The sequence below is a fragment of the Triturus cristatus genome, chromosome 8, assembly GCF_964204655.1.
Source record: "Triturus cristatus chromosome 8, aTriCri1.1, whole genome shotgun sequence".
NCBI classification, from domain to species: domain Eukaryota; kingdom Metazoa; phylum Chordata; class Amphibia; order Caudata; family Salamandridae; genus Triturus; species Triturus cristatus.
Window position 1 is genome coordinate 56,727,690 of NC_140591.1, and position 22,119 is coordinate 56,749,808.

General features: G+C 37.5%; 4 non-coding genes across 4 annotated transcripts; all 4 read left to right on the forward strand.

Annotated features, from left to right (window-relative positions):
• Positions 1 to 1,083: 1,083 nt before the first annotated feature.
• On the forward strand, positions 1,084 to 1,156 carry TRNAF-GAA (transfer RNA phenylalanine (anticodon GAA)). Its single transcript has one exon. It is a non-coding gene; the product is annotated as a tRNA-Phe (tRNA).
• A 3,996-nt stretch (positions 1,157 to 5,152) lies between these two features.
• On the forward strand, positions 5,153 to 5,225 carry TRNAF-GAA (transfer RNA phenylalanine (anticodon GAA)). Its single transcript has one exon. It is a non-coding gene; the product is annotated as a tRNA-Phe (tRNA).
• A 4,006-nt stretch (positions 5,226 to 9,231) lies between these two features.
• On the forward strand, positions 9,232 to 9,304 carry TRNAF-GAA (transfer RNA phenylalanine (anticodon GAA)). The gene has a single exon. It is a non-coding gene; the product is annotated as a tRNA-Phe (tRNA).
• A 12,742-nt stretch (positions 9,305 to 22,046) lies between these two features.
• On the forward strand, positions 22,047 to 22,119 carry TRNAF-GAA (transfer RNA phenylalanine (anticodon GAA)). Its single transcript has one exon. It is a non-coding gene; the product is annotated as a tRNA-Phe (tRNA).

The following is a 22,119-nucleotide window of genomic DNA, read 5'->3' on the forward strand; positions in this document are numbered from 1 at the left end:
CTGCTTTTCATGTCACAAAAGCTGTTTGGAGTTAAATCAACGCTCTTCTTTATCAAAACCTTTCATCAATCTGATCAACAACACAATCAATTCAACATATTATTTACTTTCTGTCTTCCTTTCAAACTTGCTTCCACCTCTCTTGTATTCAACTATGCCTCATTTATTTGCAACTTCTTGCTTTATTTTAAAGTAAAGCTTTGCCTGCATCAGCCTCCAATTCCCCTTATACAAAACTGTCAGTAGTCAGATGACATAGCTTGTACACCCTGGCCACATAGGTCTGTGTTTCAGAGTATAAGTCAATTCAGAGTTTAGAAAAAAAATTCTACCTACCTTGTCCCCTAAAAAGGATATTCACTCATCAGACCAAGTTACCTGCTGAATGATACTGGACACTTTAACACATAACTATAAACGAAAATAGAATGACCAGGTTCTGTATGTATCGTCTACAATTATTAATAATACATCAGGAGGCCACAGGGACTTGTTGTCTGAAATATCTCAGTTGGGAGATCGTTAGACTGAAGAAATTAAGGTCCCTGGTTCAATCCTGGGTTTCGGCACAGTGCGAGGGGATCCTACATTCTTGCAAAATATTTCTTGAAATCAGCTCTAGTTTTTTTTTCTTTATTTGTCAAAATATTTTATCAACTGATCAACAACATGATAACTTCAACAAAAAGTTGTCTTTCTGTCCTCCTTCTAAACTTGCTTCCACCTCTCTTGCCATCAGCTTTGATGACAAATTTATCCTTTTTTATACTTTTTTCAAAGTAAACTCTTGTCTGCATCAGCTTTCACTTCTCCTTAAACAAAGTTGTCAGTATTGAGATGACATAGCTTACCTACTCAGGCGACATACGTCTGTGTAATACAGTGCTGGTCCACTCAGAGTTTTAAAAGAAAAACGACCTAACATTTATCCCAAAAACGCTACTCACCCATTTCACCAGTTAGCTGCTGAACAATGCAGGACACATTAAAACACAGCTCTAACCTCAGATTGAAAATCCAGGTTCTGCATCTCTGTTCTGGGATTGTTCAAAAAAAGAGGCTGAATACTATAGTTGCTGGCAGGCCGAAATAGCTCAGTTGGGAGAGCGTTAGACTGAAGATCTAAAGGTCCCTGGTTCGATCCCGGGTTTCGGCACATTTTGAACTTCTGCTTTGCATGCCACAAAGACTATTTTGAGTCAACTCATATTGACTTTGTTTATAATGATCAAAACCTTTTATCAAGATAATCGACAATACAATTAATTCAACATATTATTTACTTTCTGTCTTTCTTTCAAACTTGCTTCCACCTCTCTTGTATTCAACTTTGCCTCCTTTATTTCCCAATTCTTCCTTTAATTGAAAGTAAAGCTTTGCCTGCATCAGCCTCCAGTTCCCCTTATACAAAACTGTTAGTAGTCAGATGACCTAGTTTGCCTACCCTCGCCATATAGGTCTGTGTGTCTGAGTATAAGTCCATTCATAGTTTACAAACATCTTCTAACTAACTTGGCTCCTAAAAAGGAAATTCACCCATCAGACCAATTTAGCTGCTGAATAATATTGGACAATTTAACACATAACTGCACATGCAGATAGAATGACCAGGGTCTGCATTTATCTTTAACAATTATCAAAAATACAACAGAAAGCCAAAATGGCCAGCTGGATGAAATAGCTCAGTTGGGAGAGTGTTAGATTGAAAATCTAAAAGTCCCTTGTTCAATGCTGGGTTTCGGAAAAGTCTGAGAGGTTTCTTGCTTCTCACAAAATATTTCTTGGTATCAGCTCAAGTTTTTCTTTCTTTATTTATCAAAATATTTGATCAACTGATCGACAACATGATCAATTCAACATAGAATTGTCTTTCTGTCATCCTTCTAAATTTGCTTCCACCTCTCTTGCATTCAGCTTCGACTACAAATGTTTCCTATTTCATGCTTTTTTGTAAAGTAAACTCTTGTCTGCATTAGCTTCCACTTCTCCTTGAACACAGATTTCAGTATTCAGATGACATAGCTTACCTACTCAGGCCAAATACCTCTGTGTAATATGGTGCTAGTCCATTCAGAGTAAAAAAAAAAGCTACCTAACCTGGATCCGAAAAATGCTATTTACCTATTGCACCCGTTAACTGATGAATGATACAGGACATCTTAAAACATAGCTCTAGCATGAGGTTGAGCATCTATTTTCTTGTGAAGTTTAAAAGAAAGAATGAAGACCCGAACTACCAGCAGGCTGAAATAGCTCAGTTGGGAGAGCGTTAGACTGAAGATCTAAAGGTCCCTGGTTCAATTCCGGGTTTTGGCACAACTTCTGCTTTTCATGTCACAAAAGCTGTTTGGAGTTAAATCAACGCTCTTCTTTATCAAAACCTTTTATCAATCTGATCAACAACACAATCAATTCAACATATTATTTACTTTCTGTCTTCCTTTCAAACTTGCTTCCACCTCTCTTGTATTCAACTATGCCTCATTTATTTGCAACTTCTTGCTTTATTTTAAAGTAAAGCTTTGCCTGCATCAGCCTCCAATTCCCCTTATACAAAACTGTCAGTAGTCAGATGACATAGCTTGTACACCCTGGCCATATAGGTCTGTGTTTCAGAGTATAAGTCAATTCAGAGTTTAAAAAAAAAATTCTACCTACCTTGTCCCCTAAAAAGGATATTCACTCATCAGACCAAGTTACCTGCTGAATGATACTGGACACTTTAACACATAACTATAAACGAAAATAGAATGACCAGGTTCTGTATGTATCGTCTACAATTATTAATAATACATCAGGAGGCCACAGGGACTTGTTGGCTGAAATATCTCAGTTGGGAGATCGTTAGACTGAAGAGCTTAAGGTACCTGATTCAATCCTGACTTTCAGCACAGTGCGAGGGGATCCTACATTCTTGCAAAATATTTCTTGAAATCAGCTCTAGTTTTTTTTTCTTTATTTCTCAAAATATTTTATCAACTGATCAACAACATGATAACTTCAACAAAAAGTTGTCTTTCTGTCCTCCTTCTAAACTTGCTTCCACCTCTCTTGCCATCAGCTTTGATGACGAATTTATCCCATTTTATACTTTTTTCAAAGTAAACTCTTGTCTGCATCAGCTTTCACTTCTCCTTGAACAAAGTTGTCAGTATTGAGATGACATAGCTTACCTACTCAGGCGACATACGTCTGTGTAATACAGTGCTGGTCCACTCAGAGTTTTAAAAGAAAAACGACCTAACATTTATCCCAAAAACGCTACTCACCCATTTCACCAGTTAGCTGCTGAACAATGCAGGACACATTAAAACACAGCTCTAACCTCAGATTGAAAATCCAGGTTCTGCATCTCTGTTCTGGGATTGTTCAAAAAAAGAGGCTGAATACTATAGCTGCTGGCAGGTTGAAATAGCTCAGTTGGTAGAGCGTTAGACTGAAGATCTAAAGGTCCCTGGTTCGATCCCGGGTTTCGGCACATTTTGAACTTCTGCTTTGCATGCCACAAAGACTATTTTGATTCAACTCATATTGACTTTGTTTATAATGATCAAAACCTTTTATCAAGATAATCGACGATACAATTAATTCAACATATTATTTACTTTCTGTCTTTCTTTCAAACTTGCTTCCACCTCTCTTGTATTCAACTTTGCCTCCTTTATTCCCCAATTCTTCCTTTAATTGAAAGTAAAGCTTTGCCTGCATCAGCCTCCAGTTCCCCTTATACAAAACTGTTAGTAGTCAGATGACCTAGCTTGCCGACCCTCGCCATATAGGTCTGTGTTTCTGAGTATAAGTCCATTCATAGTTTACAAACATCATCTAACTAACTTGGCTCCTAAAAAGGAAATTCACCCATCAGACCAATTTAGCTACTGAATAATACTGGACAATTTAACACATAACTGCACATGCAGATAGAGTGACCAGGTTCTGCATTTATCTTTAACAATTATAAAAAATACAACAGAACGCTAAAATTGCCAGCTGGATGAAATAGCTCAGTTGGGAGAGCAGTAGACTGAAGATCTAAAGGTCCCTGGTTCAATCCCGGGTTTAGGCACATTTTGAACTTCTGCTTTGCATGCCACAAATGCTATTTGGAGTCAACTCATATTGACGTTGTTTATAATGATCAAAACCTTTTATCAAGCTGATCGATAAGACAACCATTTCAACATATTTTTTACATTCTGTCTTTCTGTCAAACTTGCTTCCACCTCTCTTGTATTCAACTTTACCTGCTTTATTTGCCAATTCTTCCTTTAATTGAAAGTAAAGCTTTGCCTGCATCAGCCTCGAGTTCCCTTATACAAAACTGTTAGTAGTCAGATGACCTAGTTTGCCTACCCTCGCCATATAGGTCTGTGTGTCTGAGTATAAGTCCATTCATAGTTTACAAACATCTTCTAACTAACTTGGCTCCTAAAAAGGAAATTCACCCATCAGACCAATTTAGCTGCTGAATAATATTGGACAATTTAACACATAACTGCACATGCAGATAGAATGACCAGGGTCTGCATTTATCTTTAACAATTATCAAAAATACAACAGAAAGCCAAAATGGCCAGCTGGATGAAATAGCTCAGTTGGGAGAGTGTTAGATTGAAAATCTAAAAGTCCCTTGTTCAATGCTGGGTTTCGGAAAAGTCTGAGAGGTTTCTTGCTTCTCACAAAATATTTCTTGGTATCAGCTCAAGTTTTTCTTTCTTTATTTATCAAAATATTTGATCAACTGATCGACAACATGATCAATTCAACATAGAATTGTCTTTCTGTCCTCCTTCTAAATTTGCTTCCACCTCTCTTGCATTCAGCTTCGACTACAAATGTTTCCTATTTCATGCTTTTTTGTAAAGTAAACTCTTGTCTGCATCAGCTTCCACTTCTCCTTGAACACAGATTTCAGTATTCAGATGACATAGCTTACCTACTCAGGCCAAATACCTCTGTGTAATATGGTGCTAGTCCATTCAGAGTAAAAAAAAAAGCTACCTAAACTGGATCTGAAAAATGCTATTTACCTATTGCACCCGTTAACTGATGAATGATACAGGACATCTTAAAACATAGCTCTAGCATGAGGTTGAGCATCTATTTTCTTGGGAAGTTTAAAAGAAAGGATGAAGACCCAAACTACCAGCAGGCCGAAATAGCTCAGTTGGGAGAGCGTTAGACTGAAGATCTAAAGGTCCCTGGTTCAATCCCGGGTTTCGGCACAATTTCAACTTCTGTGTTTCATGTCACAAAAGCTGTTTGGAGTTAAATCAACGCTCTTCTTTATCAAAACCTTTCATCAATCTGATCAACAACACAATCAATTCAACATATTATTTACTTTCTGTCTTCCTTTCAAACTTGCTTCCACCTCTCTTGTATTTAACTATGCCTCATTTATTTGCAACTTCTTGCTTTATTTTAAAGTAAAGCTTTGCCTGCATCAGCCTCCAATTCCCCTTATACAAAACTGTCAGTAGTCAGATGACATAGCTTGTACACCCTGGCCATATAGGTCTGTGTTTCAGAGTATAAGTCAATTCAGATTTTAGAAAAAAAAATTCTACCTACCTTGTCCCCTAAAAAGGATATTCACTCATCAGACCAAGTTACCTGCTGAATGATACTGGACACTTTAACACATAACTATAAACGAAAATAGAATGACCAGGTTCTGTATGTATCGTCTACAATTATTAATAATACATCAGGAGGCCACAGGGACTTGTTGGCTGAAATATCTCAGTTGGGAGATCGTTAGACTGAAGAGCTTAAGGTACCTGATTCAATCCTGACTTTCAGCACAGTGCGAGGGGATCCTACATTCTTGCAAAATATTTCTTGAAATCAGCTCTAGTTTTTTTTTCTTTATTTCTCAAAATATTTTATCAACTGATCAACAACATGATAACTTCAACAAAAAGTTGTCTTTCTGTCCTCCTTCTAAACTTGCTTCCACCTCTCTTGCCATCAGCTTTGATGACGAATTTATCCCATTTTATACTTTTTTCAAAGTAAACTCTTGTCTGCATCAGCTTTCACTTCTCCTTGAACAAAGTTGTCAGTATTGAGATGACATAGCTTACCTACTCAGGCGACATACGTCTGTGTAATACAGTGCTGGTCCACTCAGAGTTTTAAAAGAAAAACGACCTAACATTTATCCCAAAAACGCTACTCACCCATTTCACCAGTTAGCTGCTGAACAATGCAGGACACATTAAAACACAGCTCTAACCTCAGATTGAAAATCCAGGTTCTGCATCTCTGTTCTGGGATTGTTCAAAAAAAGAGGCTGAATACTATAGCTGCTGGCAGGTTGAAATAGCTCAGTTGGTAGAGCGTTAGACTGAAGATCTAAAGGTCCCTGGTTCGATCCTGGGTTTCGGCACATTTTGAACTTCTGCTTTGCATGCCACAAAGACTATTTTGATTCAACTCATATTGACTTTGTTTATAATGATCAAAACCTTTTATCAAGATAATCGACAATACAATTAATTCAACATATTATTTACTTTCTGTCTTTCTTTCAAACTTGCTTCCACCTCTCTTGTATTCAACTTTGCCTCCTTTATTCCCCAATTCTTCCTTTAATTGAAAGTAAAGCTTTGCCTGCATCAGCCTCCAGTTCCCCTTATACAAAACTGTTAGTAGTCAGATGACCTAGCTTGCCGACCCTCGCCATATAGGTCTGTGTTTCTGAGTATAAGTCCATTCATAGTTTACAAACATCATCTAACTAACTTGGCTCCTAAAAAGGAAATTCACCCATCAGACCAATTTAGCTACTGAATAATACTGGACAATTTAACACATAACTGCACATGCAGATAGAGTGACCAGGTTCTGCATTTATCTTTAACAATTATAAAAAATACAACAGAACGCCAAAATTGCCAGCTGGATGAAATAGCTCAGTTGGGAGAGCAGTAGACTGAAGATCTAAAGGTCCCTGATTCAATCCCGGGTTTAGGCACATTTTGAACTTCTGCTTTGCATGCCACAAATGCTATTTGGAGTCAACTCATATTGACGTTGTTTATAATGATCAAAACCTTTTATCAAGCTGATCGATAAGACAACCATTTCAACATATTTTTTACATTCTGTCTTTCTGTCAAACTTGCTTCCACCTCTCTTGTATTCAACTTTACCTGCTTTATTTGCCAATTCTTCCTTTAATTGAAAGTAAAGCTTTGCCTGCATCAGCCTCGAGTTCCCCTTATACAAAACTGTTAGTAGTCAGATGACCTAGTTTGCCTACCCTCGCCATATAGGTCTGTGTGTCTGAGTATAAGTCCATTCATAGTTTACAAACATCTTCTAACTAACTTGGCTCCTAAAAAGGAAATTCACCCATCAGACCAATTTAGCTGCTGAATAATATTGGACAATTTAACACATAACTGCACATGCAGATAGAATGACCAGGGTCTGCATTTATCTTTAACAATTATCAAAAATACAACAGAAAGCCAAAATGGCCAGCTGGATGAAATAGCTCAGTTGGGAGAGTGTTAGATTGAAAATCTAAAAGTCCCTTGTTCAATGCTGGGTTTCGGAAAAGTCTGAGAGGTTTCTTGCTTCTCACAAAATATTTCTTGGTATCAGCTCAAGTTTTTCTTTCTTTATTTATCAAAATATTTGATCAACTGATCGACAACATGATCAATTCAACATAGAATTGTCTTTCTGTCCTCCTTCTAAATTTGCTTCCACCTCTCTTGCATTCAGCTTCGACTACAAATGTTTCCTATTTCATGCTTTTTTGTAAAGTAAACTCTTGTCTGCATCAGCTTCCACTTCTCCTTGAACACAGATTTCAGTATTCAGATGACATAGCTTACCTACTCAGGCCAAATACCTCTGTGTAATATGGTGCTAGTCCATTCAGAGTAAAAAAAAAAGCTACCTAACCTGGATCCGAAAAATGCTATTTACCTATTGCACCCGTTAACTGATGAATGATACAGGACATCTTAAAACATAGCTCTAGCATGAGGTTGAGCATCTATTTTCTTGGGAAGTTTAAAAGAAAGAATGAAGACCCAAACTACCAGCAGGCTGAAATAGCTCAGTTGGGAGAGCGTTAGACTGAAGATCTAAAGGTCCCTGGTTCAATCCCGGGTTTCGGCACAACTTCTGCTTTTCATGTCACAAAAGCTGTTTGGAGTTAAATCAACGCTCTTCTTTATCAAAACCTTTTATCAATCTGATCAACAACACAATCAATTCAACATATTATTTACTTTCTGTCTTCCTTTCAAACTTGCTTCCACCTCTCTTGTATTCAACTATGCCTCATTTATTTGCAACTTCTTGCTTTATTTTAAAGTAAAGCTTTGCCTGCATCAGCCCCCAATTCCCCTTATACAAAACTGTCAGTAGTCAGATGACATAGCTTGTACACCCTGGCCATATAGGTCTGTGTTTCAGAGTATAAGTCAATTCAGAGTTTAGAAAAAAAAATTCTACCTACCTTGTCCCCTAAAAAGGATATTCACTCATCAGACCAAGTTACCTGCTGAATGATACTGGACACTTTAACACATAACTATAAACGAAAATAGAATGACCAGGTTCTGTATGTATCGTCTACAATTATTGATAATACATCAGGAGGCCACAGGGACTTGTTGGCTGAAATATCTCAGTTGGGAGATCGTTAGACTGAAGAGATTAAGGTCCCTGGTTCAATCCCGGGTTTCAGCACAGTGCGAGGGGATCCTACATTCTTGCAAAAATTTTCTTGAGATCAGCTCTAGTTTTTTTTCTTTATTTGTCAAAATATTTTATCAACTGATCAACAACATGATAACTTCAACAAAAAGTTGTCTTTCTTTCCTCCTTCTAAACTTGCTTCCACCTCTCTTGCCATCAGCTTTGATGACGAATTTATCCTTTTTTATACTTTTTTCAAAGTAAACGCTTGTCTGCATCAGCTTTCACTTCTCCTTAAACAAAGTTGTCAGTATTGAGATGACATAGCTTACCTACTCAGGCGAGATACGTCTGTGTAATACAGTGCTGGTCCACTCAGAGTTTTAAAAGAAAAACGACCTAACATTTATCCCAAAAACGCTACTCACCCATTTCACCAGTTAGCTGCTGAACAATGCGGGACACATTAAAACACAGCTCTAACCTCAGATTGAAAATCCAGGTTCTGCATCTCTATTCTGGGATTGTTCAAAAAAAGAGGCTGAATACTATAGCTGCTGGCAGGCCGAAATAGCTCAGTTGGGAGAGCGTTAGACTGAAGATCTAAAGGTCCCTGGTTCGATCCCGGGTTTCGGCACATTTTGAACTTCTGCTTTGCATGCCTCAAAGACTATTTTGAGTCAACTCATATTGACTTTGTTTATAATGATCAAAACCTTTTATCAAGATAATCGACAATACAATTAATTCAACATATTATTTACTTTCTGTCTTTCTTTCAAACTTGCTTCCACCTCTCTTGTATTCAACTTTGCCTCCTTTATTTCCCAATTCTTCCTTTAATTGAAAGTAAAGCTTTGCCTGCATCAGCCTCCAGTTCCCCTTATACAAAACTGTTAGTAGTCAGATGACCTAGCTTGCCGACCCTCGCCATATAGGTCTGTGTTTCTGAGTATAAGTCCATTCATAGTTTACAAACATCATCTAACTAACTTGGCTCCTAAAAAGGAAATTCACCCATCAGACCAATTTAGCTACTGAATAATACTGGACAATTTAACACATAACTGCACATGCAGATAGAGTGACCAGGTTCTGCATTTATCTTTAACAATTATAAAAAATACAACAGAAAGCCAAAAAAGCCAGCTGGATGAAATAGCTCAGTTGGTAGAGTGTTAGATTGAAAATCTAAAAGTCCCTTGTTCAATGCTGGGTTTCGGAAAAGTCTGAGAGGTTTCTTGCTTCTCACAAAATATTTCTTGGTATCAGCTCAAGTTTTTCTTTCTTTATTTATCAAAATATTTGATCAACTGATCGACAACATGATCAATTCAACATAGAATTGTCTTTCTGTCCTCCTTCTAAATTTGCTTCCACCTCTCTTGCATTCAGCTTCGACTACAAATGTTTCCTATTTCATGCTTTTTTGTAAAGTAAACTCTTGTCTGCATCAGCTTCCACTTCTCCTTGAACACAGATTACAGTATTCAGATGACATAGCTTACCTACTCAGGCCAAATACCTCTGTGTAATATGGTGCTAGTCCATTCAGAGTAAAAAAAAAAGCTACCTAACCTGGATCCGAAAAATGCTATTTACCTATTGCACCCGTTAACTGATGAATGATACAGGACATCTTAAAACATAGCTCTAGCATGAGGTTGAGCATCTATTTTCTTGGGAAGTTTAAAAGAAAGGATGAAGACCCAAACTACCAGCAGGCCGAAATAGCTCAGTTGGGAGAGCGTTAGACTGAAGTTCTAAAGGTCCCTGGTTCAATCCTGGGTTTTGGCACAATTTCAACTTCTGCTTTTCATGTCACAAAAGCTGTTTGGAGTTAAATCAATGCTCTTCTTTATCAAAACCTTTCATCAATCTGATCAACAACACAATCAATTCAACATATTATTTACTTTCTGTCTTCCTTTCAAACTTGCTTCCACCTCTCTTGTATTCAACTATGCCTCATTTATTTGCAACTTCTTGCTTTATTTTAAAGTAAAGCTTTGCCTGCATCAGCCTCCAATTCCCCTTATACAAAACTGTCAGTAGTCAGATGACATAGCTTGTACACCCTGGCCATATAGGTCTGTAGTTCAGAGTATAAGTCAATTCAGAGTTTAGAAACAAAATTCTACCTACCTTGTCCCCTAAAAAGGATATTCACTCATCAGACCAAGTTACCTGCTGAATGATACTGGACACTTTAACACATAACTATAAACGAAAATAGAATGACCAGGTTCTGTATGTATCGTCTACAATTATTAATAATACATCAGGAGGCCACAGGGACTTGTTGGCTGAAATATCTCAGTTGGGAGATCGTTAGACTGAAGAGCTTAAGGTACCTGATTCAATCCTGACTTTCAGCACAGTGCGAGGGGATCCTACATTCTTGCAAAATATTTCTTGAAATCAGCTCTAGTTTTTTTTTCTTTATTTCTCAAAATATTTTATCAACTGATCAACAACATGATAACTTCAACAAAAAGTTGTCTTTCTGTCCTCCTTCTAAACTTGCTTCCACCTCTCTTGCCATCAGCTTTGATGATGAATTTATCCCATTTTATACTTTTTTCAAAGTAAACTCTTGTCTGCATCAGCTTTCACTTCTCCTTGAACAAAGTTGTCAGTATTGAGATGACATAGCTTACCTACTCAGGCGACATACGTCTGTGTAATACAGTGCTGGTCCACTCAGAGTTTTAAAAGAAAAACGACCTAACATTTATCCCAAAAACGCTACTCACCCATTTCACCAGTTAGCTGCTGAACAATGCAGGACACATTAAAACACAGCTCTAACCTCAGATTGAAAATCCAGGTTCTGCATCTCTGTTCTGGGATTGTTCAAAAAAAGAGGCTGAATACTATAGCTGCTGGCAGGCCGAAATATCTCAGTTGGGAGAGCGTTAGACTGAAGATCTAAAGGTCCCTGGTTCGATCCCGGGTTTCGGCACATTTTGAACTTCTGCTTTGCATGCCACAAAGACTATTTTGAGTCAACTCAAATTGACTTTGTTTATAATGATCAAAACCTTTTATCAAGATAATCGACAATACAATTAATTCAACATATTATTTACTTTCTGTCTTTCTTTCAAACTTGCTTCCACCTCTCTTGTATTCAACTTTGCCTCCTTTATTTCCCAATTCTTCCTTTAATTGAAAGTAAAGCTTTGCCTGCATCAGCCTCCAGTTCCCCTTATACAAAACTGTTAGTAGTCAGATGACCTAGCTTGCCGACCCTCGCCATATAGGTCTGTGTTTCTGAGTATAAGTCCATTCATAGTTTACAAACATCATCTAACTAACTTGGCTCCTAAAAAGGAAATTCACCCATCAGACCAATTTAGCTACTGAATAATACTGGACAAATTAACACATAACTGCACATGCAGATAGAGTGACCAGGTTCTGCATTTATCTTTAACAATTATAAAAAATACAACAGAAAGCCAAAATTGCCAGCTGGATGAAATAGCTCAGCTGGGAGAGCAGTAGACTGAATATCTAAAGGTCCCGGGTTTAGGCACATTTTGAACTTCTGCTTTGCATGAAACAAATGCTATTTGGAGTCAACTCATATTGACGTTGTTTATAATGATCAAAACCTTTTATCAAGCTGATCGATAAGACAACCATTTCAACATATTTTTTACATTCTGTCTTTCTGTCAAACTTGCTTCCACCCATCTTGTATTCAACTTTACCTGCTTTATTTGCCAATTCTTCCTTTAATTGAAAATAAAGCTTTGCCTGCATCAGCCTCGAGTTCCCCTTATACAAAACTGTTAGTAGTCAGATGACCTAGTTTGCGTACCCTCGCCATATAGGTCTGTGTGTCTGAGTATAAGTCCATTCATAGTTTACAAACATCTTCTAACTAACTTGGCACCTAAAAAGGAAATTCACCCATCAGACCAATTTAGCTGCTGAATAATATTGGACAATTTAACACATAACTGCACATGCAGATAGAATGACCAGGGTCTGCATTTATCTTTAACAATTATCAAAAATACAACAGAAAGCCAAAATGGCCAGCTGGATGAAATAGCTCAGTTGGGAGAGTGTTAGATTGAAAATCTAAAAGTCCCTTGTTCAATGCTGGGTTTCGGAAAAGTCTGAGAGGTTTCTTGCTTCTCACAAAATATTTCTTAGTATCAGCTCAAGTTTTTCTTTCTTTATTTATCAAAATATTTGATCAACTGATCGACAACATGATCAATTCAACATAGAATTGTCTTTCTGTCCTCCTTCTAAATTTGCTTCCACCTCTCTTGCATTCAGCTTCGACTACAAATGTTTCCTATTTCATGCTTTTTTGTAAAGTAAACTCTTGTCTGCATCAGCTTCCACTTCTCCTTGAACACAGATTTCAGTATTCAGATGACATAGCTTACCTACTCAGGCCAAATACCTCTGTGTAATATGGTGCTAGTCCATTCAGAGTAAAAAAAAAAGCTACCTAACCTGGATCCGAAAAATGCTATTTACCTGTTGCACCCGTTAACTGATGAATGATACAGGACATCTTAAAACATAGCTCTAGCATGAGGTTGAGCATCTATTTTCTTGGGAAGTTTAAAAGAAAGGATGAAGACCCAAACTACCAGCAGGCTGAAATAGCTCAGTTGGGAGAGCGTTAGACTGAAGATCTAAAGGTCCCTGGTTCAATCCCGGGTTTCGGCACAATTTCAACTTCTGCTTTTCATGTCACAAAAGCTGTTTGGAGTTAAATCAACTCTCTTCTTTATCAAAACCTTTCATCAATCTGATCAACAACACAATCAATTCAACATATTATTTACTTTCTGTCTTCCTTTCAAACTTGCTTCCACCTCTCTTGTATTCAACTATGCCTCATTTATTTGCAACTTCTTGCTTTATTTTAAAGTAAAGCTTTGCCTGCATCAGCCTCCAATTCCCCTTATACAAAACTGTCAGTAGTCAGATGACATAGCTTGTACACCCTGGCCATATAGGTCTGTGTTTCAGAGTATAAGTCAATTCAGAGTTTAGAAAAAAAAATTCTACCTACCTTGTCCCCTAAAAAGGATATTCACTCATCAGACCAATTTACCTGCTGAATGATACTGGACACTTTAACACATAACTATAAACGAAAATAGAATGACCAGGTTCTGTATGTATCGTCTATAATTATTAATAATACATCAGGAAGCCACAGGGACTTGTTGGCTGAAATATCTCAGTTGGGAGATCGTTAGACTGAAAAGATTAAGGTCCCTGGTTCAATCCCGGGTTTCTGCACAGTGCGAGGGGATCCTACATTCTTGCAAAATATTTCTTGAAATCAGCTCTAGTTTTTTTTTTCTTTATTTGTCAAAATATTTTATCAACTGATCAACAACATGATAACTTCAACAAAAAGTTGTCTTTCTGTCCTCCTTCTAAACTTGCTTCCACCTCTCTTGCCATCAGCTTTGATGACGAATTTATCCTTTTTTATACTTTTTTCAAAGTAAACTCTTGTCTGCATCAGCTTTCACTTCTCCTTAAACAAAGTTGTCAGTATTGAGATGAGATAGCTTACCTACTCAGGCGACATACGTCTGTGTAATACAGTGCTGGTCCACTCAGAGTTTTAAAAGAAAAACGACCTAACATTTATCCCAAAAACGCTACTCACCCATTTCACCAGTTAGCTGCTGAACAATGCAGGACACATTAAAACACAGCTCTAACCTCAGATTGAAAATCCAGGTTCTGCATCTCTGTTCTGGGATTGTTCAAAAAAAGAGGCTGAATACTATAGCTGCTGGCAGGCCGAAATAGCTCAGTTGGGAGAGCGTTAAACTGAAGATCTAAAGGTCCCTGGTTCGATCCTGGGTTTCGGCACATTTTGAACTTCTGCTTTGCATGCCTCAAAGACTATTTTGAGTCAACTCATATTGACTTTGTTTATAATGATCAAAACCTTTTATCAAGATAATCGACAATACAATTAATTCAACATATTATTTACTTTCTGTCTTTCTTTCAAACTTGCTTCCACCTCTCTTGTATTCAACTTTGCCTCCTTTATTTCCCAATTCTTCCTTTAATTGAAAGTAAAGCTTTGCCTGCATCAGCCTCCAGTTCCCCTTATACAAAACTGTTAGTAGTCAGATGACCTAGCTTGCCGACCCTCGCCATATAGGTCTGTGTTTCTGAGTATAAGTCCATTCATAGTTTACAAACATCATCTAACTAACTTGGCTCCTAAAAAGGAAATTCACCCATCAGACCAATTTAGCTACTGAATAATACTGGACAATTTAACACATAACTGCACATGCAGATAGAGTGACCAGGTTCTGCATTTATCTTTAACAATTATAAAAAATACAACAGAAAGCCGAAATTGCCAGCTGGATGAAATAGCTCAGTTGGGAGAGCAGTAGACTGAAGATCTAAAGGTCCCTGCTTCAATTCCGAGTTTAGGCACATTTTGAACTTCTGCTTTGCATGCCACAAATGCTATTTGGAGTCAACTCATATTGACGTTGTTTATAATGATCAAAACCTTTTATCAAGCTATTCGATAAGACAACCATTTCAACATATTTTTTACATTCTGTCTTTCTGTCAAACTTGCTTCCACCTCTCTTGTATTCAACTTTACCTGCTTTATTTGCCAATTCTTCCTTTAATTGAAAGTAAAGCTTTGCCTGCATCAGCCTCGAGTTCCCCTTATACAAAACTGTTAGAAGTCAGATGACCTAGTTTGCCTACCCTCGCCATATAGGTCTGTGTGTCTGAGTATAAGTCCATTCATAGTTTACAAACATCTTCTAACTAACTTGGCTCCTAAAAAGGAAATTCACCCATCAGACCAATTTAGCTGCTGAATAATATTGGACAATTTAACACATAACTGCACATGCAGATAGAATGACCAGGGTCTGCAATTATCTTTAACAATTATCAAAAATACAACAGAAAGCCAAAATAGCCAGCTGGATGAAATAGCTCAGTTGGTAGAGTGTTAGATTGAAAATCTAAAAGTCCCTTGTTCAATGCTGGGTTTCGGAAAAGTCTGAGAGGTTTCTTGCTTCTCACAAAATATTTCTTGGTATCAGCTCAAGTTTTTCTTTCTTTATTTATCAAAATATTTGATCAACTGATCGACAACATGATCAATTCAACATAGAATTGTCTTTCTGTCCTCCTTCTAAATTTGCTTCCACCTCTCTTGCATTCAGCTTCGACTACAAATGTTTCCTATTTCATGCTTTTTTGTAAAGTAAACTCTTGTCTGCATCAGCTTCCACTTCTCCTTGAACACAGATTACAGTATTCAGATGACATAGCTTACCTACTCAGGCCAAATACCTCTGTGTAATATGGTGCTAGTCCATTCAGAGTAAAAAAAAAAGCTACCTAACCTGGATCCGAAAAATGCTGTTTACCTATTGCACCCGTTAACTGATGAATGATACAGGACATCTTAAAACATAGCTCTAGCATGAGGTTGAGCATCTATTTTCTTGGGAAGTTTAAAAGAAAGGATGAAGACCCAAACTACCAGCAGGCCGAAATAGCTCAGTTGGGAGAGCGTTAGACTGAAGTTCTAAAGGTCCCTGGTTCAATCCTGGGTTTTGGCACAATTTCAACTTCTGCTTTTCATGTCACAAAAGCTGTTTGGAGTTAAATCAATGCTCTTCTTTATCAAAACCTTTCATCAATCTGATCAACAACACAATCAATTCAACATATTATTTACTTTCTGTCTTCCTTTCAAACTTGCTTCCACCTCTCTTGTATTCAACTATGCCTCATTTATTTGCAACTTCTTGCTTTATTTTAAAGTAAAGCTTTGCCTGCATCAGCCTCCAATTCCCCTTATACAAAACTGTCAGTAGTCAGATGACATAGCTTGTACACCCTGGCCATATAGGTCTGTAGTTCAGAGTATAAGTCAATTCAGAGTTTAGAAACAAAATTCTACCTACCTTGTCCCCTAAAAAGGATATTCACTCATCAGACCAAGTTACCTGCTGAATGATACTGGACACTTTAACACATAACTATAAACGAAAATAGAATGACCAGGTTCTGTATGTATCGTCTACAATTATTAATAATACATCAGGAGGCCACAGGGACTTGTTGGCTGAAATATCTCAGTTGGGAGATCGTTAGACTGAAGAGCTTAAGGTACCTGATTCAATCCTGACTTTCAGCACAGTGCGAGGGGATCCTACATTCTTGCAAAATATTTCTTGAAATCAGCTCTAGTTTTTTTTTCTTTATTTCTCAAAATATTTTATCAACTGATCAACAACATGATAACTTCAACAAAAAGTTGTCTTTCTGTCCTCCTTCTAAACTTGCTTCCACCTCTCTTGCCATCAGCTTTGATGATGAATTTATCCCATTTTATACTTTTTTCAAAGTAAACTCTTGTCTGCATCAGCTTTCACTTCTCCTTGAACAAAGTTGTCAGTATTGAGATGACATAGCTTACCTACTCAGGCGACATACGTCTGTGTAATACAGTGCTGGTCCACTCAGAGTTTTAAAAGAAAAACGACCTAACATTTATCCCAAAAACGCTACTCACCCATTTCACCAGTTAGCTGCTGAACAATGCAGGACACATTAAAACACAGCTCTAACCTCAGATTGAAAATCCAGGTTCTGCATCTCTGTTCTGGGATTGTTCAAAAAAAGAGGCTGAATACTATAGCTGCTGGCAGGCCGAAATATCTCAGTTGGGAGAGCGTTAGACTGAAGATCTAAAGGTCCCTGGTTCGATCCCGGGTTTCGGCACATTTTGAACTTCTGCTTTGCATGCCACAAAGACTATTTTGAGTCAACTCAAATTGACTTTGTTTATAATGATCAAAACCTTTTATCAAGATAATCGACAATACAATTAATTCAACATATTATTTACTTTCTGTCTTTCTTTCAAACTTGCTTCCACCTCTCTTGTATTCAACTTTGCCTCCTTTATTTCCCAATTCTTCCTTTAATTGAAAGTAAAGCTTTGCCTGCATCAGCCTCCAGTTCCCCTTATACAAAACTGTTAGTAGTCAGATGACCTAGCTTGCCGACCCTCGCCATATAGGTCTGTGTTTCTGAGTATAAGTCCATTCATAGTTTACAAACATCATCTAACTAACTTGGCTCCTTAAAAGGAAATTCACCCATCAGACCAATTTAGCTACTGAATAATACTGTACAAATTAACACTTAACTGCACATGCAGATAGAGTGACCAGGTTCTGCATTTATCTTTAACAATTATAAAAAATACAACAGAAAGCCAAAATTGCCAGCTGGATGAAATAGCTCAGCTGGGAGAGCAGTAGACTGAATATCTAAAGGTCCCTGGTTCAATCCCGGGTTTAGGCACATTTTGAACTTTTGCTTTGCATGAAACAAATGCTATTTGGAGTCAACTCATATTGACGTTGTTTATAATTATCAAAACCTTTTATCAAGCTGATCGATAAGACAACCATTTCAACATATTTTTTACATTCTGTCTTTCTGTCAAACTTGCTTCCACCCATCTTGTATTCAACTTTACCTGCTTTATTTGCCAATTCTTCATTTAATTGAAAATAAAGCTTTGCCTGCATCAGCCTCGAGTTCCCCTTATACAAAACTGTTAGTAGTCAGATGACCTAGTTTGCGTACCCTCGCCATATAGGTCTGTGTGTCTGAGTATAAGTCCATTCATAGTTTACAAACATCTTCTAACTAACTTGGCACCTAAAAAGGAAATTCACCCATCAGACCAATTTAGCTGCTGAATAATATTGGACAATTTAACACATAACTGCACATGCAGATAGAATGACCAGGGTCTGCATTTATCTTTAACAATTATCAAAAATACAACAGAAAGCCAAAATGGCCAGCTGGATGAAATAGCTCAGTTGGGAGAGTGTTAGATTGAAAATCTAAAAGTCCCTTGTTCAATGCTGGGTTTCGGAAAAGTCTGAGAGGTTTCTTGCTTCTCACAAAATATTTCTTAGTATCAGCTCAAGTTTTTCTTTCTTTATTTATCAAAATATTTGATCAACTGATCGACAACATGATCAATTCAACATAGAATTGTCTTTCTGTCCTCCTTCTAAATTTGCTTCCACCTCTCTTGCATTCAGCTTCGACTACAAATGTTTCCTATTTCATGCTTTTTTGTAAAGTAAACTCTTGTCTGCATCAGCTTCCACTTCTCCTTGAACACAGATTTCAGTATTCAGATGACATAGCTTACCTACTCAGGCCAAATACCTCTGTGTAATATGGTGCTAGTCCATTCAGAGTAAAAAAAAAAGCTACCTAACCTGGATCCGAAAAATGCTATTTACCTGTTGCACCCGTTAACTGATGAATGATACAGGACATCTTAAAACATAGCTCTAGCATGAGGTTGAGCATCTATTTTCTTGGGAAGTTAAAAAGAAAGGATGAAGACCCAAACTACCAGCAGGCTGAAATAGCTCAGTTGGGAGAGCGTTAGACTGAAGATCTAAAGGTCCCTGGTTCAATCCCGGGTTTCGGCACAATTTCGACTTCTGCTTTTCATGTCACAAAAGCTGTTTGGAGTTAAATCAACTCTCTTCTTTATCAAAACCTTTCATCAATCTGATCAACAACACAATCAATTCAACATATTATTTACTTTCTGTCTTCCTTTCAAACTTGCTTCCACCTCTCTTGTATTCAACTATGCCTCATTTATTTGCAACTTCTTGCTTTATTTTAAAGTAAAGCTTTGCCTGCATCAGCCTCCAATTCCCCTTATACAAAACTGTCAGTAGTCAGATGACATAGCTTGTACACCCTGGCCATATAGGTCTGTGTTTCAGAGTATAAGTCAATTCAGAGTTTAGAAAAAAAAATTCTACCTACCTTGTCCCCTAAAAAGGATATTCACTCAACAGACCAAGTTACCTGCTGAATGATACTGGACACTTTAACACATAACTATAAACGAAAATAGAATGACCAGGTTCTGTATGTATCGTCTACAATTATTAATAATACATCAGGAAGCCACAGGGACTTGTTGGCTGAAATATCTCAGTTGGGAGATCGTTAGACTGAAAAGATTAAGGTCCCTGGTTCAATCCCGGGTTTCTGCACAGTGCGAGGGGATCCTACATTCTTGCAAAATATTTCTTGAAATCAGCTCTAGTTTTTTTTTTCTTTATTTGTCAAAATATTTTATCAACTGATCAACAACATGATAACTTCAACAAAAAGTTGTCTTTCTGTCCTCCTTCTAAACTTGCTTCCACCTCTCTTGCCATCAGCTTTGATGACGAATTTATCCTTTTTTATACTTTTTTCAAAGTAAACTCTTGTCTGCATCAGCTTTCACTTCTCCTTAAACAAAGTTGTCAGTATTGAGATGAGATAGCTTACCTACTCAGGCGACATACGTCTGTGTAATACAGTGCTGGTCCACTCAGAGTTTTAAAAGAAAAACGACCGAACATTTATCCCAAAAACGCTACTCACCCATTTCACCAGTTAGCTGCTGAACAATGCAGGACACATTAAAACACAGCTCTAACCTCAGATTGAAAATCCAGGTTCTGCATCTCTGTTCTGGGATTGTTCAAAAAAAGAGGCTGAATACTATAGCTGCTGGCAGGCCGAAATAGCTCAGTTGGGAGAGCGTTAGACTGAATATCTAAAGGTCCCTGGTTCAATCCCGGGTTTCGGCACATTTTGAACTTCTGCTTTGCATGCCACAAAGACTATTTTGATTCAACTCATATTGACTTTGTTTATAATGATCAAACCTTTTATCAAGATAATCGACAATACAATTAATTCAACATATTATTTACTTTCTGTCTTTCTTTCAAACTTGCTTCCACCTCTCTTGTATTCAACTTTGCCTCATTTATTTCCCAATTCTTCCTTTAATTGAAAGTAAAGCTTTGCCTGCATCAGCCTCCAGTTCCCCTTATACAAAACTGTTAGTAGTCAGATGACCTAGCTTGCCGACCCTCGCCATATAGGTCTGTGTTTCTGAGTATAAGTCCATTCATAGTTTACAAACATCATCTAACTAACTTGGCTCCTAAAAAGGAAATTCACCCATCAGACCAATTTAGCTACTGAATAATACTGGACAATTTAACACATAACTGCACATGCAGATAGAGTGACCAGGTTCTGCATTTATCTTTAACAATTATAAAAAATACAACAGAAAGCCAAAATTGCCAGCTGGATGAAATAGCTCAGTTGGGAGAGCAGTAGACTGAAGATCTAAAGGTCCCTGGTTCAATCCCGGGTTTAGGCACATTTTGAACTTCTGCTTTGCATGCCACAAATGCTATTTGGAGTCAACTCATATTGACGTTGTTTATAATGATCAAAACCTTTTATCAAGCTGATCGATAAGACAACCATTTCAACATATTTTTTACATTCTGTCTTTCTGTCAAACTTGCTTCCACCTCTCTTGTATTCAACTTTACCTGCTTTATTTGCCAATTCTTCCTTTAATTGAAAGTAAAGCTTTGCCTGCATCAGCCTCGAGTTCCCCTTATACAAAACTGTTAGTAGTCAGATGACCTAGTTTGCCTACCCTCGCCATATAGGTCTGTGTGTCTGAGTATAAGTCCATTCATAGTTTACAAACATCTTCTAACTAACTTGGCTCCTAAAAAGGAAATTCACCCATCAGACCAATTTAGCTGCTGAATAATATTGGACAATTTAACACATAACTGCACATGCAGATAGAATGACCAGGGTCTGCATTTATCTTTAACAATTATCAAAAATACAACAGAAAGCCAAAATGGCCAGCTGGATGAAATAGCTCAGTTGGGAGAGTGTTAGATTGAAAATCTAAAAGTCCCTTGTTCAATGCTGGGTTTCGGAAAAGTCTGAGAGGTTTCTTGCTTCTCACAAAATATTTCTTGGTATCAGCTCAAGTTTTTCTTTCTTTAGTTATCAAAATATTTGATCAACTGATCGACAACATGATCAATTCAACATAGAATTGTCTTTCTGTCCTCCTTCTAAATTTGCTTCCACCTCTCTTGCATTCAGCTTCGACTTCAAATGTTTCCTATTTCATGCTTTTTTGTAAAGTAAACTCTTGCCTGCATCAGCTTCCACTTCTCCTTGAACACAGATTTCAGTATTCAGATGACATAGCTTACCTACTCAGGCCAAATACCTCTGTGTAATATGGTGCTAGTCCATTCAGAGTAAAAAAAAAAGCTACCTAACCTGGATCCGAAAAATGCTATTTACCTATTGCACCCGTTAACTGATGAATGATACAGGACATCTTAAAACATAGCTCTAGCATGAGGTTGAGCATCTATTTTCTTGGGAAGTTTAAAAGAAAGTATGAAGACCCAAACTACCAGCAGGCCGAAATAGCTCAGTTGGGAGAGCGTTAGACTGAAGATCTAAAGGTCCCTGGTTCAATCCCGGGTTTCGGCA